Below are 19731 nucleotides of genomic sequence, written 5' to 3'. Positions count from 1 at the left end.
ATATATATATATATATATATAATATGTGTGTGTGTGGCGTGTGTGTATTCTTTATTTTTATTTTTACATATTTATACTCAAAACTTCTTGAGATTATATATTTGTTTTTTAAATTTGTATGCGAGGTTTCATTCCTCTAATCAAAATGAAACGGTCACATGTACACATACATCCCCGCCCTGGAGCGCAAATATATGTATGTGTACATGTGACCGTTTCTTTTAAGTATATATGTGTGTACGTGCTCATGTGAGTACCCGTGGCCGCGACCGCTAGCTAACCCTCTCCAAACAATTAACAACAAAATAAAAACTAAAAATAAATAAACCAAAGCATAGCCCCCCCACCTCCAAACATAAGCGAACACCCAACAGGTCAAGACATACTTACCAAGAAATCATCACACCAACGAGACGCTAAAAACTTTAATAATTAAGACTCGAATTTTGAAGAACCCCTCCACCTCCCACCCCCACATATTCCCCTTCCCCTCATGTATCCCTATGCCCTCAGCCACACCGGAAATGAACACCCGAGACCATCCCACACAATTTCCTTTAACCCCAAAACTAAAGCATTATCGACTACCAAGCGCCCCCTCCCACCTTCCCCCTTGTTCCCTATCTCTCTCTCTTCCGCCCTCCTCGCACCCCCTGACCTCATTCCCTCTTTCACACTTTCATCCCAAAAGAGCGAACATTTCTGTAATAGTCTGAGGAAGCTATAGACGGCCACAAAAAAAAACGGCCGAGTAGCTGAAACAATAATGTAACTTCACAGAAAGATACGGTAATAAAAATAAAACGCATATTTACTCTACAACAGTATTGAGCACTTTCTTTAGTTTTTATTAATTACCAACTCCACTATATATATATATATATATATATATATATATATATATATATATATATATATATATATATATATATATATATGGTAAGCTACATACGATTCATTAATCTATGAATTGTTCTCAGGAATCTCTGACAGTTGCCTGTCTAGCTGCAATGATAGCTGTGGTACAGCGAAACAGGACTGTATGTGGATGACTCATATATATATATATATATATATATATATATATATATATATATATATATATATATATAACGTGTAACCTGACCAGTACCAGATGGGTGCCCATTTTTGGGAATGCTAGGCGTCGTATGTGTTGACAATAACTCCTGCATATTCTGTAGGTGAATAAGTATGAACTTTCCGAAGAAATTATCGTATTTTTTAGTAGAATGTGCAGATATTTATGGATTTTTCTGTATTGATTCTTCCAGGAATTTCCTATTTAATGGTACATTACCAATATTGGGCTGACTTAAAGAAAGTTATTGTTGTAGTGAATAAATGACTAGAAAGACACAGAAAAAATTAAATAAGTATGTATTAACACAAATACATAAATTTTCCTTTAACTTGTCCTTTAGTCGTTGTTTTCCCTGTAGACGAGTCCGTATAGCAGAATTTGTTGGCAGCACAATTCAAATCGTTGAATCCAATCCGTTCCGAAAAAGTTTCCGGATGTCTTATGGGCATAAACTTTCACTTTTTGGGTAGTGTCATTTAACATCACCCGAAGTGTCAGTTCTTCCTCAAATTTTAATTGATAACGGACAGGTCTACACCAGAGGCCAACTATAACTCTACTATCTTATTGGGAATTTCGACAGTGACGTATTTCCGCCGGTTCTTCTTGATTTTCTATCGAATCTTATTTGTCGAACTCTGTCTATTTTGTTTCTTTTGCAATGCGTTGCTTTGTTGCCATTCCTGCCACACATAGAATATATAATTTTTAGTAAAAACATCTGACGAATCAATGTTGTACACCGAAACGGTTGCACAGCCTTTTAGGCGAGTTTCGGCGGTAATTTTTTTTAATTCTGCCCGAATGTTTTGCAAATTTTATTTTTATAAAATAGAACTCATGAATAAATGACACGACAGTTTCATCTCTCTTTTAAAGATGTCAACAATATGAGTATGAGAACGCAATTCTGCCAAAGAAATGCGACAGAAGCAGAGATACATCATTGAAATAACTGAAAAATAGCCGATAAATCTTGACCGGCGATTCTTGAACGTTAAGAAATTGATTCAATTTATTATTAGCTCAGTAAGCACATGAGTTATTTGAGATGTGAGTGGCAATGTGCTCTTCGGATTTTACGACTGTATATATATATATATATATATATATATATATATATATATATATATATATATATATATATATATATATATATATATATATATATTCGGACGATATCAAAAACATCGTTAAACTCACTACTCGTTCAAGCAGCCGCCAATAGCGTAATGGTTAAGAGCTTTGACTGCCGTACAAACGGTCGGGTTTCAATCCTGGCTTGAGGTAGTTGCCTGTCTAGCCGCACTGATGAGCTGTGAAACAGCGAAGCAGTACTGTATGTGGATGACTATATATATATATATATATATATATATGTATATATCTTTTTCTTTTCTTCATAGTTTAGGATTTACCGTCAAAAGAAAAAAGTAAACCAGAAGCTAAACCTTTTAGTATTTATTCTCGGTAGTGACACAGAGTAATTTATTTTAATGTTAACTGATCATTATATATTAGGCGAATATAATATAATAATAAAAACTAAATCTGCATCAACGAAAATATAATTATTGAAACGTATTTTACGACTGGGCAATGTCGGGCGGCCTGCTAGTATATACATATATATATATATATATATATATATATATATATATATATATATATATATATATGACTATTCAGCAGTTGTTTATAAAATTTTTATAAACGTAACTAAACTTAAGGAAAATTTCTCGGGCGTACTCTAAATAAAATTGAATAAAACGCCACAATTAAAGAGATCAAGCTTTTATTAGATGATCGATATCATGCCATTGTAAATAGTAAAACGTTCTAAATAAGCCATTGCACTTCCCATCAGGCTATTTACATATGGTTTCTTTATCCACTTTCAATATATAATTATTTCATGCATCGTTATTCAACATACATAACCAACTTTTCCGTATTTAAAATGTCCAAGCCCTTCACTGCAGGTTATTCTGATAAACTTCTACCAAGAGCCCGAGTGTAGTTCTTTGTAGGATTGCCGCATATATATATATATATATATATATATATATATATATATATATATATATATATATATACATACATATATATATATATATATATATATTCTTACAAGTAAGGTCCTAAATCTTTACCTCTGTTTATCTGAAGCTATAAGTATAATGACTTCCCCTTAATATCAATTTAATAAATTCCAAATACGAACTTATTTTCCAATGTAAACATCAGAAAAATATAATCAATTCGAAATAACGTAGCTCACCTCTAAAACCTGCGTCTATAAATCCACTTAATATAAGAGATTTCTTCTATCTTTATTTCTTTTATTTATTATTTATATATTTTTGTGAGACTAAAGGAGCTGCTGCGCACTAAATCTGGCGCTACATACGCGTATATGTATTTTTGCTTTTACACAAAACGTATGATTTTATGCATTTGCACATATATGTATATATTTATGCATATATATGTGAATATATGTGAGGGTATGTGTGTATATGTGCATATATGTATGCATCTATGCATTTGTCTAATAACATGTATATGTGACCCATTTGCTTATGAGTCAGTATTTCATTTAATCTGATTTGTTTCTATATTTGCCCTATATTATTTCACATTCTTTTATTTTATTCTACATTTTTTATATGTATGTGTTTTTATACATTTATCTATGTATTTAGGCGTGTGCCTATAATTATAATCATTCATTATTTTATTAAGCTATCAGTAATCTTTTCTACCACTTCACTTCTTTCCAAATGTAAACTAAATAATCTGAATGATATTCATGTCTGGGTCAAATTGACTTTAACGGGCCTATATTTATCTGTTATTGAAATAGATTTAGAAAGACGACTTTTTCCGCCGAATTTTATGTGACAGAATGTATTTGCGTAATGGATTCAAAATGATATAGCGAATACTGATGATAATTAATACATGGTTACGATTAGAAAACTACTATATAGAGGCCACGCGGGAGGTTTAGATCAATATAGCGTGGCCCCTATATATACATATATACGTATTTCTTTGGATGCAAAGACAATACCGGGGGTCCTTGGTCGGTTTCAAAGCGACCAGAGTCAAGGTCATTGTTTAGATGGGTTGTTCTCTGTTCACTGAGATAGGGTCTACATATATCAACTACACAAGGATTTGTGTAGTCCATTAAAATCCACAAGACTTTGCTCTCGCAGCATTTGGGAAAAATGATTTGATTACTAATCCGTTGATGTTCCTTTTGAATGAAATGACGATGGGACTGCTTAGGTCATTCCTAAATGATTCTTTTTTTAAAGTCCGCTGTCACAACATGTGTCAGATATTTCAGCTATAAGTGGGAGAAAAATCGATCATCAGGTTTATTAACACTTTATATTCGAGAAATGAGCGTCTTTATGTAAAAAAAAAAGTCGTGAAGGTTTTTAGCATGCCAATACTCCTGTATTTTAAAGGAGCAATTCTTCCAAACAAGCTTAATGTGCATATGACACAATTTTCGTATTATTTAAATTCATCAATCTACTATTCTAATTTAGGATGTCATTTACACAATGTTTCAGTCGATGTAACCTCCGACACGGTTCATGTGTATATTGCCGAACTGAGGAATGTTTCTGTTGAACTCGGGAATTTGGACGGAAGTTCAAACGGAACCTTTTATTTACTTCAAGAGAATAGAGGTTTTAATTTATTCGCAATTGGATTTTCTCGGTCGCCTGCACTAAATGTTGAATCTAACACTTCAAGATAAAATAACCTTTACAATTGTTTTTCTTTTTTCAGGTACTCTAACAACTACGCGACGGGGCAAGATAAGAAGACTATCCCGATGAATCTAAATATGACAAATAGCTAATGCACATCCCAAAACTTCAGAAACGTGACTCAGTGTTATCATAAAAAATCAGATTGTCTTATTTACGCAATGTATGGTGAATCCCGCAGCATTTTTCTTTAGCAACCGGCATATAACAGACAATGTAAAGATGAACTAATCACCATTTTTACAATCAAGCAAGTGCATAAACTGTTGAATGCGAAAAAGAAACGATCATCTGTGTTAGTAAACAGGGAAATAACGTAATACTACTCGTGCTGGTCAAAAAAATAGAACATATGTATAAAACTGTAAAATCATTCCGTTTGGGATAATTTTGTACAGGCGAGATATCTTATATGTAAATAACAATTGCAACTATTTTTAATAATTTGAGGAGGTGCATATGGCAGACAATGAGTACTTTATTGTCACATTAGAAAAGTCAACGTTTCAATTTAATAGAACATTTTGTCGTTGAGTAATCTAAAACTAAAAAAAAAAAATGCAAATATTGTTTTGTAGAGGCCCAACCAGTTATCCCCCCCCCCCTTAAACATCATGATAGTAGCATGGACTCCTCTTGGAAAGATATCAATGAGGGTGACTACCCCTGCGTCTGGTTACAAGTTGGAACATTGGAGGCCGCCATTTGCTTTTTGCCAAGTCAGAAAAAAAGAAGCTCTCGCTCTACGCGAGCTTTACATGTTTAAAAAGATTTTGAAAGCGATTTAATAATACTTTATCATTATGGGTGGCTCCAAAGACATGTCGTTGCCTGAGAAGCAGCGTATCTTTGATTTGCGAGCAGAAGGAAAGACGCACATGGAAATCGCAATCAAGGAAGGTTGGTCGGTGACCAAAGTGCCCCGGAAAGGTGCTGAGGGTGTTTCCAACAGCAATCGCAAGAAATGTGACGAAAGAAAGGCACCACCGAAAGACAAGAGCGGCACTGGACAAGGTGGCAAAGAAAAGTCGATTCCAATGAACAAGTCACATCACTGAAGCGTGGAAACAGGTTTCTGGTGCTGACGTTTTGGAAAGCACTACCTACCGAAGGCTCCGGCAACTGGAATACCGAAATCGTATAGCTACCACAAAACCGCTCCTTAACAAGAAGCAGATGTTGAAGAGGGTGCGATGGGCAACTGCTCACGAAACCTGGACTGCAGACGAATGGCGGCGTGTGATCTTTTCAGATGAGTCTCGATTTTGTATCTCTTTCGGCGACCAAGGGCCATGTGTTTGGCGAAAAACCACGGAACGGTATAACCAAGAATGCGTTAAGAAGTCTGAAGTTTCTGCAGTCTTGCATGATTTGGTGCTGTATGAGTACTAAATGTGTTGGTAATGTATTCTTCATCACAGGAACTGTAAACGCAAAAGTGTACCAATATATATTGGAAGCTAATTTACTGCCAGTGTTGGATAACCAGTTTTACAGGGAGGCTACAGACATCATTTTTCAACATGACTTGGCACCGGCACACTCTGCCAAGATGAAGAGGAAGCTCCGAAAAGAAAAACACTACTACCCTTGCAGCCATGAGGATTGCAATCCAGAACACATGGGATTCAGTGTCTACACATAATAGCGAGAAGCTTGTTGATTCCATGTCCTGGCGAATTGATGCTCTTATCAAGGCAAAAGGTACTGCTACTAAATATTGATTAATTTTATTTGTATTTGTGTTAATAAAAAAACTATTTTGTTTATTTACCTGCATTGTTCTATTATTTTGAAACACGAAATATTCAAAAACTGACATTGTAATTGATATGAAACAAAAACTATGTCGTAAAACAACTATTTCAGTTAGTTTAGCATGATAGGGATATTTTAGCACCAATTACATCTCACAGATCGTCCACAATAAGAATTTAGCGCCAAAAAACATGATGTTCTACTTTTTGACCAGCACGAGTATAATCAAATTAACTAAATTTATCAGGTTTTTTTTCACCTGCATTGGTTGTGACAAACGGATTGAATTGGTGTTATGAATACAATTTCATAGCTAAATTGATATATCCGTCGTTAACTTCCTTCTTTGCTCATATTCCAGATGTGTAACTCCACATACTTCATCTTTACCGGATGTCATATGATTAAAACGAATCGGGGGAAGAAACATTTCCATTTGTCATTACGTCAACGTGGACCTCTAGAAAAGGAAAGAAAATAGGCATCTTTTGGCAATTGACTAAAATGAGGTTTAAAATAAGTTTACATGCTCAAATTCCAGTAGGGATAGATTTTTAAAAAAGATAATAAAAAATAAAGGAAGTCGACGGTGTTAGTTTTCGTTTAGTTAACGTTAGAGAATTTAAAGAGTCAAACAAAGAATGTTTGCTGACGTTTTATTTCATTGTATTAATTGCTGGCGATATACGAGCTGTAATGTTAAACATTTATTGGTTTAAGCATTGCCGGAATTGAAATAATGTACCGTGAGTGTGGGTAGATTGCGGTATTTTAATCTGTTTGGAGATTCGAGTAATTTCTGTAGCTTATCCTGAGAATGGTAAAACATGACAAATGAATAAATAAATATATGGGATACTACAATGACAGGCATTGGTTTGTGTCTCCTTGGGCTCAAACAACTTTTAGTTTATATAAGTAGAGTTGTACATTACATATGGTTAACTGATGCAAAGGTGCATCTATTCTTCTCTTTTTAAATATACGGAGGCTGGGTACAAATCTGTATGTTTATTAAATAAATATATGATTAATAAATACATCGCAATAAACTGATATATTTTTTTTCAATCTCATTAATCGAAATAATAATTAGTTTGGGTAGTCTATGAGTTATTAACAGATAATGGAAACTAAGTTCAACATCAGCGATCAATGGATATGGGTGCAAAAAATCACTTGTGTTTATTTAACATAGATTGAGCAAGAGTAACGAGAATAAATTATTAGTATTATCCTTATCATTATTATTATTTTTATTATTATCATTATTATTATCGGTATTTTTATTAATTGTATTATTATTATCTATATATTAAGTTGCTTGTACGTACGGTGTCACGTCATCATCATCGCAAACATTAATTAATGAAACGCGTCATCATCATCGCAAACATTAATTAATGTGAATTATCTCCCTTCATTGTTAAATCTTTATCAGTTAAAAATCAGTAACCCCTTTTATTTCCCAAAAGTTCCCGAAAAAAAAATAATAATAACTGTCTATTTATGGTTCCGGATTATTTTAAAGGCAATTATGCATAGAAGGTATCGTTCCACAGTTTAAATAGTATAGTATGTTACTTACATTTTTAACGATGTCTTCTGTTTATTATTGTATGAACGCTTATTCTATTTTATTCAGAACGCTACGAGTACGTTTTTTTTTTTTTACTGTGCCACTTTATGTTTTTTTTTATTTACTTTTTATTTACACAACAAAAAATATGTTTCGAAATACATGTTACAAAAGTCAAGAATGACTTTATTAAATAAATCACCAAAGTCACCATTCGCAAATACAGAGTCAAAACATATTTTACGTCTTGTTCTGTTTTGTTTTTGTTTTACGGCATATCAATCCTTTTTCGTGTTATTTAATGCCGAATCGAGTAATTTTGTAACATTTATACAGCTTCACGTTGTTTACATAGTTATTTGTTCATTTTATTTTGCTTCTTTTACAGGCATTCATCTTCTAATGCCCACCGGCACAACAATTTTTTTTTAATATGAAATAAAACAGTGTTTCATTACTTACGATTTAATTTATTTAAAGAAATATTTATTTCCTATTTAAAGATTTTCAGTATATTTTATTTAACTGAAGAATTTTTCCATTATTTTTATTACATTGTTAGGTGAAGTTTCAGAATAGTTAACCCCCTCCCCATATTAAGAATGGCTTTCAGCATGATTCTTACAATAGCGGTATCAAAGTTTTTTTTTGGTAAATATCCAGATACGCTACTACAGAACACCGACCACTCTAATTTGTTTTTGTATAGGTAATTGAGGTCGCTGACAACGAATCTGATAGCCAAACTTGGGGCAAATTTACCGTTTGCATGGTATTAACCCCCGAACCCACGAATAACTTTCCACCATTCTGCAGCTTCCGTTTACGCTACGCGCGTGCGCTGCAGCATGAACGACGGCTTGCTTCACCTAGCAAACTGCCTTCTCACATGGCGTACCAATCAAAAAATTACGGACTGACATTTTACAGTTACAGTTATAGAAAAGTACAACAAATTGAGGGACTTTTTTTTTTTTTGTCTCGCGTAGTTTTTAATGTGGTTTACAAGAACATAAGCACCAAACATCTTTATGTTTTTCATTCTTTTTTTGCGGGGGGGCGTAGGGGATTCAATTATAGAACTTATGTGGCTTAATAGGTGATTTTGCAGTTTAGTTAAACGTTTTTCCGTAAGTAACGCACCGAAAATTACCAATTAGAACACCATTTAATATTTTCCGAAGATTTTACTGTGTACATTGGGGACGCGAGCGGGGGGGGCGGATGTGATTTTGGGGCGCGCGTGCCAATGTACACAGTAAAATCTTCGGAAAATGTTAAATGGTGTTCTAATTGGTAAATGTCGGTGCGTTACTTTAAGAAAATTTGAAAATTCTATGTTCCAGGTAAAAAAAAAAAAAACAGATAAATTACCCCCCTACTCCAACTTGGAGTGCTTCCCTTTTCTTGTTTTATTTCTTTTTCAGCTAATTTTAAATTTTCCACCCAAAAAGTGCTATAATGTATTTTTGAAAATTAGAAAATTCTATGTCCTGGAAAAAAAATCCCCTACCCCCAACGTAGTTTGCTTTTTGACGCCGTCATTTATGCTACAACGTGCATGCGCGTAGCATAAACGGAAGCTGCAAAATGGTAGAAAGTAGTTCGTGGGTTCAGGGTAAATACCATGCAAACGGTAAATTTGCCCCAAGTTTGACTATCAGATTCGTTGTCAGCGACCTCAATTACCTATAAAAAAACAAATTAGCGTGGTCAGTGTTCTGTAGTAGCGTATCTGGATATTTTCCTTTTTTTTCCTTATTTTAAAACAAATTATACAAAAAAGATACAAGACCATTATTTTTTTTCATTAAATCGCAATTTAGGTGAAGGTTGAAAATAGTTAACCCTTCTCCCCATAACCGTTTTTTCATGCAGTAAAATACTTTGTTTCAATAATTATGGTTTAATTCCTTATTTAAAGTTTTACAGTATATTTTATTTAACTGAAGAAATATTTATTGTTCATACATATATTTTCCCTTATTTTTTTTTACATTGTTAGGTGAAGTTTCAGAATAGTTAACCCCCTCCTCATATTAAGAATGCCTTTCAGCATGATTCTTACAATAGTGTTATCAAAGTTTATTGATTTTTCTTATTTAACAAAAATTATAAAAAAGATACAAGAACATTTTAAACATTTTTTTCGTTAAATGGTTATTTAGGTGAAGGTTTAGAATAGTCAAACCCTCCCCCTTATTAAGAATGGCATTTTATTATTTCAGCATGATGCTTACATTTTCCTTAATATAAAAAAAAGATACAAGAAAATGTTAAGCTTTTTTTTTAATTAAAATGTTAGATCAAAGTTCGGAATAACTTACTTTATAGCCAATTAGCCAGCTTACTTAACTATATAACATTGACAATAAATTTGATAGGTATAACCTACCTCACATCATTTTGATTACCGAAAAATCAAAAGTTAACTGTACTTCGTAAGATTTACAGAAACACTTCATTTTCTATGCATGTAATACACAATAATCTGAATATTATAACAGATTACAATGTTTTTATGGAAAAAAAACTTTTGTACAGAAAATTCAAAGTGTTCTATTTATATTATCAGGAAGTTTTGATGCATTAATTGAAATCTATATCAATAATTCGACTTAAAAAATATTTGTGAATTTCAAATCTTCATTGAATAAAATTCAAAATAAATAGAAAAGTCTATCGCATATGTAAAAGTTGACAGTTGCTTATTTAACTTCATAAAAAGCTATCAAAGTCAACTAAGAGCTGCTCAATATTCTGGCTTAATGGATCATTTGCAAGGAATGAAGATGGTTATCCTGGTGTACCAGTTATTCTACCATCTACACTTACAGGAAGTCATAGGAATCTACAACAGCTTTATCAAGATGCAATGGCAGTTTTCTGTGACCTATTCATTACTTACACATGTAATCCAAAATGTCCTGAAATATTAAATAACTTGGCGTCATCAGAACTTGCACAAAATCGATGTCAACAATGTCACAGTTTTTTTTAAATTCACAATCTGACTCCCAAGAACCTGCTGAGTGACCACTATTCTCACTCCAAGCAGCTGATCGACGTCACTGTCACCGCCTCAATCATCACCAGCACTTACTGACAATATCAACAGCATCAGTTACGATCGCATTGACCTTCAATAAAAGTTTAAACTAAAATTCTTTGTTTGTTCTACTTGCTTCCATACGTTCATTTTTATAAGGAATTTCTTACTGATGTGTTTTAAAAGATTTTAACTACCGTGGAATTTCCACGGGTCCTGCTAGTTATTATTAGTACTATTATTATTATTATTATTATTGTTATTATTATTATTATTATTATTATTATTATTATTATTATTATTATTATTATTATTAGGTTTATCATTTCTCCATTATCATTATTATTAATTTTATTACGATCAGACTTATTATTAACATCATTATTATACTATTATCAATTACATTACTACTATTATTATCATTGTTATTATTATTATTATTATTAGTAGTAGTAGTAGTAGTAGTGGTAGTAGTAGTAAGAGTAGAAGGAGTAGTGTTATCTTCATTAATATCATTTTCTATTATAATATTTACCATTAAGAATATTATTATTACTATTATCATAACTTTTATTATTATTATTATTATTATTATTATTATTATTATTATTACCATTATTATTATTATTATTATTATTATTATTATTATTATTATTATTATTATTATAAAATTATTAATTTAAACTATCCTAAACTTGTCATATTGTACTTGACCTCTCCCTTTTTTACCGTAGTTATTATGTAACTATACTGACCCCCTGCGTATCCCTTACGCCTTTCAGTTATTCTCCTTTTTTTCTTTTTCTTTCTTTATCTTTTCGTTCCTTTTCTCATTTTTCTTCTTTTTAGCGGCCACTTCATTTTCCTTCCGATATCTTTCCACCATTCTCTTTGATCTTTTAAGGTTTGGCATCCCTTCTCCCGATATCGCTTTCTATTTGTAAGTCTAATATGTCAATTAATATCAACCTCCCACTCCAAGTAAGCGATTTAATATGTATAAATAATAAAAAAAAATATGATTCACTTTTTCATTTAAGAACCAGATGCTTTAAATAGCAGATAACAAATTTATTTCTCTCGCCTGATGTGGAACGATTGTTCTATTTTTAATAAAGCAATTGCTCGGAAACATTAGCTTGTTCAGTCTAGCGAGTATGTAAATATATATAAATAAAAATAATATATTTGGCTCTTTTTTATTGAACATTCTTAATTCGTTTTAATTCGTGGATTTTATTTCCTGGATACATTCGCAATATATATATATATATATATATATATATATATATATATATATATATATATATATGTGTATGTATATATCAACCACATACAGTACTGTTCCGCTGTTTCATAGTTCATCAGTGCGGGTAGACAAGCAACTGCCTCAAGCCAGGATTGAAAGTCGATAAAAACGTCCGATTAAACATTGGACAGTCTTATCCAGCCTATCATAGCAAGTGCATTTTAGAAGTAAAACAATCCGACGAATAAAATCAACTAATTCTTTGATAAGACAGCGATTCGTTAAAAATTAATATTTCTGTTTAGAGTACTATAGACTATGTAACTTTAAGTTTACATTTGAAATTTAATGAAACCATATAAAAAATGTTAATAAAATAAAAAGTAGGTACAATAGAAGGCAATGTATACTAAAATGTATTGTGGACTAAAATACTGGTACAGCTGTTATGGAGACGTGTATATGTCGTATGCAGTGCACGAAAATAGGAATAGGGTACAACCTGTTGTGAATAGAGTTAGCAAGAAGTTCGGTAGCGGGGAGGAAGAATGCGAGAGATGAGATCGTTTACGATGGGTAAGAAAAATACCCTGTTTGTAGGTAAATTAAGGAAACTGCGAATGCCGTCTTATACATTAAAGAAAACTAAAAGATCCCTTATCCCGATGGTTTCAACAAAGTAATTGGAATGGTAAAGTTAAAAAAACAAGTAACTTCACCAGAAGCGAGCATAGACTATCGGACGTTGATTACCTCAGTGCCAATTTCGAAAATATCACCGATGTTGTTTGAAAAAAAAAACATGCAATGAGAGATCCCACAGAAAAAGAAATGAAAAAAACGTGTGTGTGTGTGTGTGTGTGTGTGTGTGATAATGGATTTGTGTTAATAATGTTTATTTGTGTCCAGGGAAAAAAAGAATATAAGAATAGAAAAAAAAAATAAATAAATACATAAATAAAATGCATTAACTGTAGTGGACAAGAAAAAAAAGTCAAAATGACTAATTATTGAACGGAAAAGAGGTCTTTGAAAAATAAAAAAAGAAAAAAAAAAGAAACATGTGTGAATAATTAAAAAAAATATATTATAATTCATTATTTTTTTTAGTGGCACGGGAGGAGTGTTATGGAGAGATGTATCGGTAATATCAGAAATAAGGCGACCTATGAAAATTCCCGGGATTTAACGACCTGTATTCATGATGCCTGGGTATGCGTCAACATACCGTCAGTCGGCTAGAAAAGGTAACCGATGTTAAAATTGGTTAGATCAAAATCAGCAAAATGTACAAAAAACAAAAGATGGCAAAAATAAGGTAAACAGGTCAATCAACAGGAACTCTGACCTAGAGAGTTGCAAAACAATAAACAAGCTGTCTAGAAAAAAGTCAACAGGTCAAAGTGATATAAAGAAAAATGTACTGGAATTTAAAAATGCGTACATTTGTGGAAAAAATAGGACGGGAAGGAGTGTTACATGAAAGGGCTGTACCCTTCTTCTGTAAGAAAGAAGACATACTAGATAAGTAAAAATGATACAAGGAAAAGGCTAGAATCGAACCATGTAGGCAAGTGTTAAAGATAAAGGAAATTGGAATCTTAGGATTCCAGTCTATTGTTAATTCTATTAAAATAGCTAAATATTAATTATGTCGGAAAAAGAGTCGGTTGCCCTTTCTTTTAGACATCTGGATATTAAATATGTCAGTTTAAATAATACACAATGCGAGTTAAAATGGGTTAGATATTGAACTATTAAAATTGAGGGGTTTTTTTCTGTCAAAAGTGTGTTTATCAGACATAAAATCAACGTAAAAATTCATCATTTTGGGGAACCCACTTCTGCAGTTATAAACAAAGGACATTTCTCAATATATGGATCGAAAGTTCGAGGTTTGGGAGTCAGTGAGAGTCAGAGTGAAAATCACGAGACCATCAGCGAAGAAAATACCAAGATGAATTCCTGAAATCATCATTAACCGGTTGAATATTAAAGATATCATCTAATATTTTGTAAATGTAGTCTTCGTGTCGTGTTTCCACCAACGTGAAAGGTAAATATTTTTTATCATCATCTTGTAACGACCATTGCACAATCCTTTCAAGAATTTTGTGTCGTCCCCACCATTAACAATAATGTATCTCCTCCCCTCTTCTTCTTTAAGACCTATCATCATATCACTCAATCCTTATTAAAATGAAGTCCCAAGAATTGTTCCAGTTTGTTATAAATGCTTCCCACCGTATTTATCATCACATTCGTCATGATGTTCAGAGAACTGATATAAATGTCTCCCTCATAATCATCGCCATCTGTTCTGAGTCCCCGTTATATATATCCCGTTTATGTGTCTCTTTAAATATGTACCCCCTATATAATAATTCATTGATTTGGTGCCGAGACGAGGGCACCCACACAAAAGTGCGGAAAAAATCGAACTTGCAAGCTTTTTCAAGATGAACCCCAGATGACCCTCGACAATGACCGGCACAAAATTGATTTTATTGAAAAATGGCATGATTTCACCGCTTTCGAATCTAATAAAGATATTTCAAATGTAGAATATTCGGTGTCATTCAGTTTATCCCGGAAAACGTCAGGCTTCTTGGTTAGTATATATATATATATATATATATATATATATATATATATATATATATACTTCCGAATGAAACTATCTAACAATCAACTGATATGGAAACCTGTGATTATCAGTTTTACACAATATTAATCTTCTGTAAGTACTGTCCCACCTAAATAAGAATTGCTCGATATACAAGATAGAGCAAATAAATAAAATTTTAGTCATTTAATGAATTAAAAAATTATGACGTGAAATGTTTAAATTAACAATTAAAAAAGTTTAATATCCTCTGTAAGACAAAGAAAACATTTGAAATATTGCAACTCCTTATCCTATATGATTTCGATGTCTACAATCTCTTCAGAGGAGAAAATATTAGCAAATAATTATGATGGTTTACACTTTATTTGCTAAAGTCAGTGGCACATGGAAAATCACAATTAAAAGTTGTTTAAGTATTTGAATGTCATAGTGTAAGGGGAGTTAATGAAAAGGATATACAACTTCACATCCAAATTTTTATATCCTTTTCATTAACTTCGAACAGGCCTCTATCTACAGATGATTCTATACGGCGGCCCATTTTTCCTTTTAGGTTAATACAACTCTTCAGGTGCACTTGTGATGTAAGGCTGTATAAAAATTTTAATATTGGTCAAAATTGGACTTCTATTTAAATCGGATTTTTTTCGATTATCGCTTTTGATACTGATCTAAATTCCGATAAAAACCTTACGTAAATTGGTGCGAAATTTCAAAAGAATCAACATGGACGTTTCGGAGTCCATAGGAAAACGAACCCACACACAGAGATGAATTTCTTTTAATATTATAGTAGAGATAGTAGAGATAGAGATTTGAATGCGTGTGTGTGTTTGTGTGTGTATGAGGGGGTGATACAGTATATGCTACGTAATATAGTAGCATCATTCAATAAATAGTCCTTTCTAGGTATGTATATGCAAATGTGAACGGGGTAAATTAAAAGCATCTTCTATAAATATAATAGAAATGAAAACAACAAAAAGAAAAATTATATATAAGAATGTTAAAATCAATTCAGGGAAAAGGGAAAATGGACGAGATAAGGAAGTAGTAGGGGACGCGTTTAATAAATAAATACATTGACACGGTTGACGCTGTGATCAGAATGTATAGAAATATAGAAAGTCATACGAAAATAATAAAGGAAGATGGAGAGAATAAATAAATAAAAAAAAGCGTTGTGAAATTAAGAATATTCAAAAAGCCGAAAAAATTATAATAAAACATAAACAATGAGACGAAACAAAATAATGGACAATTCTACTAATCAAAAACACATTTTCAGGTGGATTAAGAGAAAGAGTAAATGGAACTATAAATATATAAAGACAATAAGAGAGTATACTTTTGGTTTGTGACTGTATTTATTAAGAAGATGCAATTAGACATATAAATTGTTTTTTAAAGTAGTCACACACACACACACACACACATATATATATATATGTAGAGAGAGAGAATGAGAGAGAGAGAGAGCGTTACAGAAGGAGTTAGTTCAACTCATCGAAATGCAAGCATGTAGTGTTTACCTGATAGACGCAATGGTAAACTTTCATCTAATATAAATACCAGTGTTTATATATAGATATTTTAATCCCAACCGATTAAAAAAGCTCAATACGCAATAGAGAGTAGAGTTTATAATTATAATAATTTATAAGAAGAAGAAGAAGAAGAAGAAGAAAAAGAAGAAAGACAAGAATATTAATAATGATAATTATATTAATAATCAATAATAATAATAATTAATAATAATAATAATTAATACTAAAATATTAATTAATAATAAGCAATAGTAATAATAATAATAATAATAATAATAATAATAACTAATAATGATGATCTCTACTCTCTTATAATAATATAATGTCTACTCTCTATTTCTTTATCTTCATATATATATATACACACACATATATATGTATATATATATATGTGGGTGTGTGTGTGTGATTACTTCATTCAATTACATAAAATTAATATACGAAATTATAAATTTATGCTAAAACTTAAAGTATTTACTTCAACAGTGCTCATTGCGTAGGTAGGGCTAGGTAGTAAGTTATGATATATATATGGCAATTAAGCTACACAGAATATTCCGCGTTCCATCAGACTTATGCATAAACATTATGAATCCTTGCGTGGATTAAACGCGGAATATTCTGTGTAGCTTAATTGCCACACACACACACACACACACACACACGCACACGCACACACACACCCACACACACACATATATATATATATGTGTGTGTGTGTGTGTGTGTGTGTGTGTGTGTGTGTGTGTGTGTGGAGAGAGAGAATGGGTTAAACTAATCAAACTTCAAAAACATTGTATACACAAATTATTGTGGAGTAAGTGTTTTTCAATTTTGTGCTGCATCGTCGAGTCATCATGATCTTTGAGTGCACGCAACTGATCCATATTGAGCAGTTACTCATCTAAATACCGATTAAAGTAGATCACAAATATTTCGCTAATTACATCCAACTTGAAACTTTCCATGCTTTATTAGTCATTCCTTCTTCAATTAATCCATTCGTATTTTTCCGAGGTCGACATAATTAATAGCACAAAATGGAATATTTAGATCCGGAATCTTACAGTCTGTTCAGTTCCGTTTTGCTTCTAACGATTAGAAATATTTAACATGGCACAATTTACGTTCATGAACTTGCATTTTTTTCTTCTAATTTTAATTGCGTAAACAGACGCTATTATCGGTAAAGCAAATAATTGATGTGCGTGTAGGCTGTAAAATGAATGTGGTATTATAAGTCATACTATATTTTTCTTATTTCGGCAAATGTCATCAAGTTCAATTATTATTAGTAGATTAAAGATTAATGTAAACAAGTATCCAGTAGAACACCGTGATACGACATCAACAATCCGTATGTCCACTATATTATACACATATATATTATCAAATAATTTTATAAATAACATCGTAAATCGGGTTAAATACAGAAACCAGAAACTGGAAGAACATCGTATTTCACATGTTAACCTGGGGGAAAAACGTACACTATGGTCACCGTATCCCGGGGGCCAACTGCACTAGATGATTTGAAGAGAGTATAATATTAATTTTTACAAAATTATTTGACTGATATACTCATATCAACGTCGTCAAAACACCCGGATTTTTTATGAACGTATTTTATATTAGACAGTGACATTACCCACATATAAGCACGTACACAGGCACACACGCACACACACACACAGACACTCATATATATATATATATATATATATATATATATATATATATATATACATATATATATTGATTGGGTTCAAAAAACAGCCTACAGAAAATCGACTCTGATTTATGAAAGTATGATAGGTTATAAAAAGGAAGGGTTGTAAAGAGATAGCTTCGAATCTGAGGGTATCAAAACAAAAGCAAAATATGATGAAAGTAAAAATAAAATAGATAAACCCTATAATGTATTATACCATACCTGTTCACACTGAAACACTTATCACCATATTCTGTGGATCTTTATTAAAAAAGCTTGTTAAACTTTGTGACATATTTCCATTCTATGGAGGTCAGGTGCGAACGAACACACCATTATTTTATTATACCATATTTCTTCAAACTGAAACATAATTATCAAAGTATACTTACGCAGATAGATATGAAAAGTCTTTATTAAGTTTGTGCCTATTTCGATTCTATTGAGTCCAGGCGCAAACGCAGCCCCCAAAATTTTATTATGCCATCCCTATTTAAGTTAAAACATACTTATCAAAGTATTATTATGTACATCTATATCAAAAACACTTGTAAACTTTTTTTGTTATTTTCTAATATATTATGTCCATACTTTGTGGGCCAGGCGCGTACGCAGACCACACAATTTTAATGTATCATCATTATCCCAGATCAAACATACCCATTCCTGTGTTTCGATATATCATCTATCAGTATATGTGATCAGTTTTCTATAATAGTCAACCATATAGGAGCCTATTCGTTACCAGACATACACAAAGACGTTCAGCCTTATGTTATACTAGCAAGATACCCGTCGTTGACTTGGTTTAAAAAAAGCCTACAGAAAATGGACTCTGATTTATCAAAGTATGATAGGTTATGAAAAGGAAGGGTTGTAAAGAGATAGCTTCGAATATAGGAGCCTATTCGTGACCAGACACACACACCCACACATTCAGCTTTATATTATAGATTATTTATATATATATATATATAAAGAGAGAGAGAGAGAGAGAGAGAGAGAGAGTGAGAGAGAATTCGTGGTTTGCTACGTAAAAATTGGTGATCACCATTTTAATCTTTTTATTCCTACGTTTAAAACTCATCTATTTTACTTACAAATCTGATCCTCCCAGCGTTCTATTCTTAGCAAAACACTTTCTGATAAATATCAATGATTTTCCAGGGAATAATGTTAAGAAAATTAATATCAATCCTGTTGTTACTACTCTGTATTCTAGTGTGTATTCTACTTCCGCAAATCTTTAAATTGATTTTAATTTCGATGAAGAATGGGGAAGAGAAAGTTGGTTTCGTTTAGTCCGTTTAAAG

This window comes from Euprymna scolopes, chromosome 14, assembly GCF_053919585.1.
Source record: "Euprymna scolopes isolate OS-2025 chromosome 14, ASM5391958v1, whole genome shotgun sequence".
NCBI lineage: Eukaryota > Metazoa > Mollusca > Cephalopoda > Sepiida > Sepiolidae > Euprymna > Euprymna scolopes.
Note: the sequence above shows the minus strand (reverse complement) of the source record.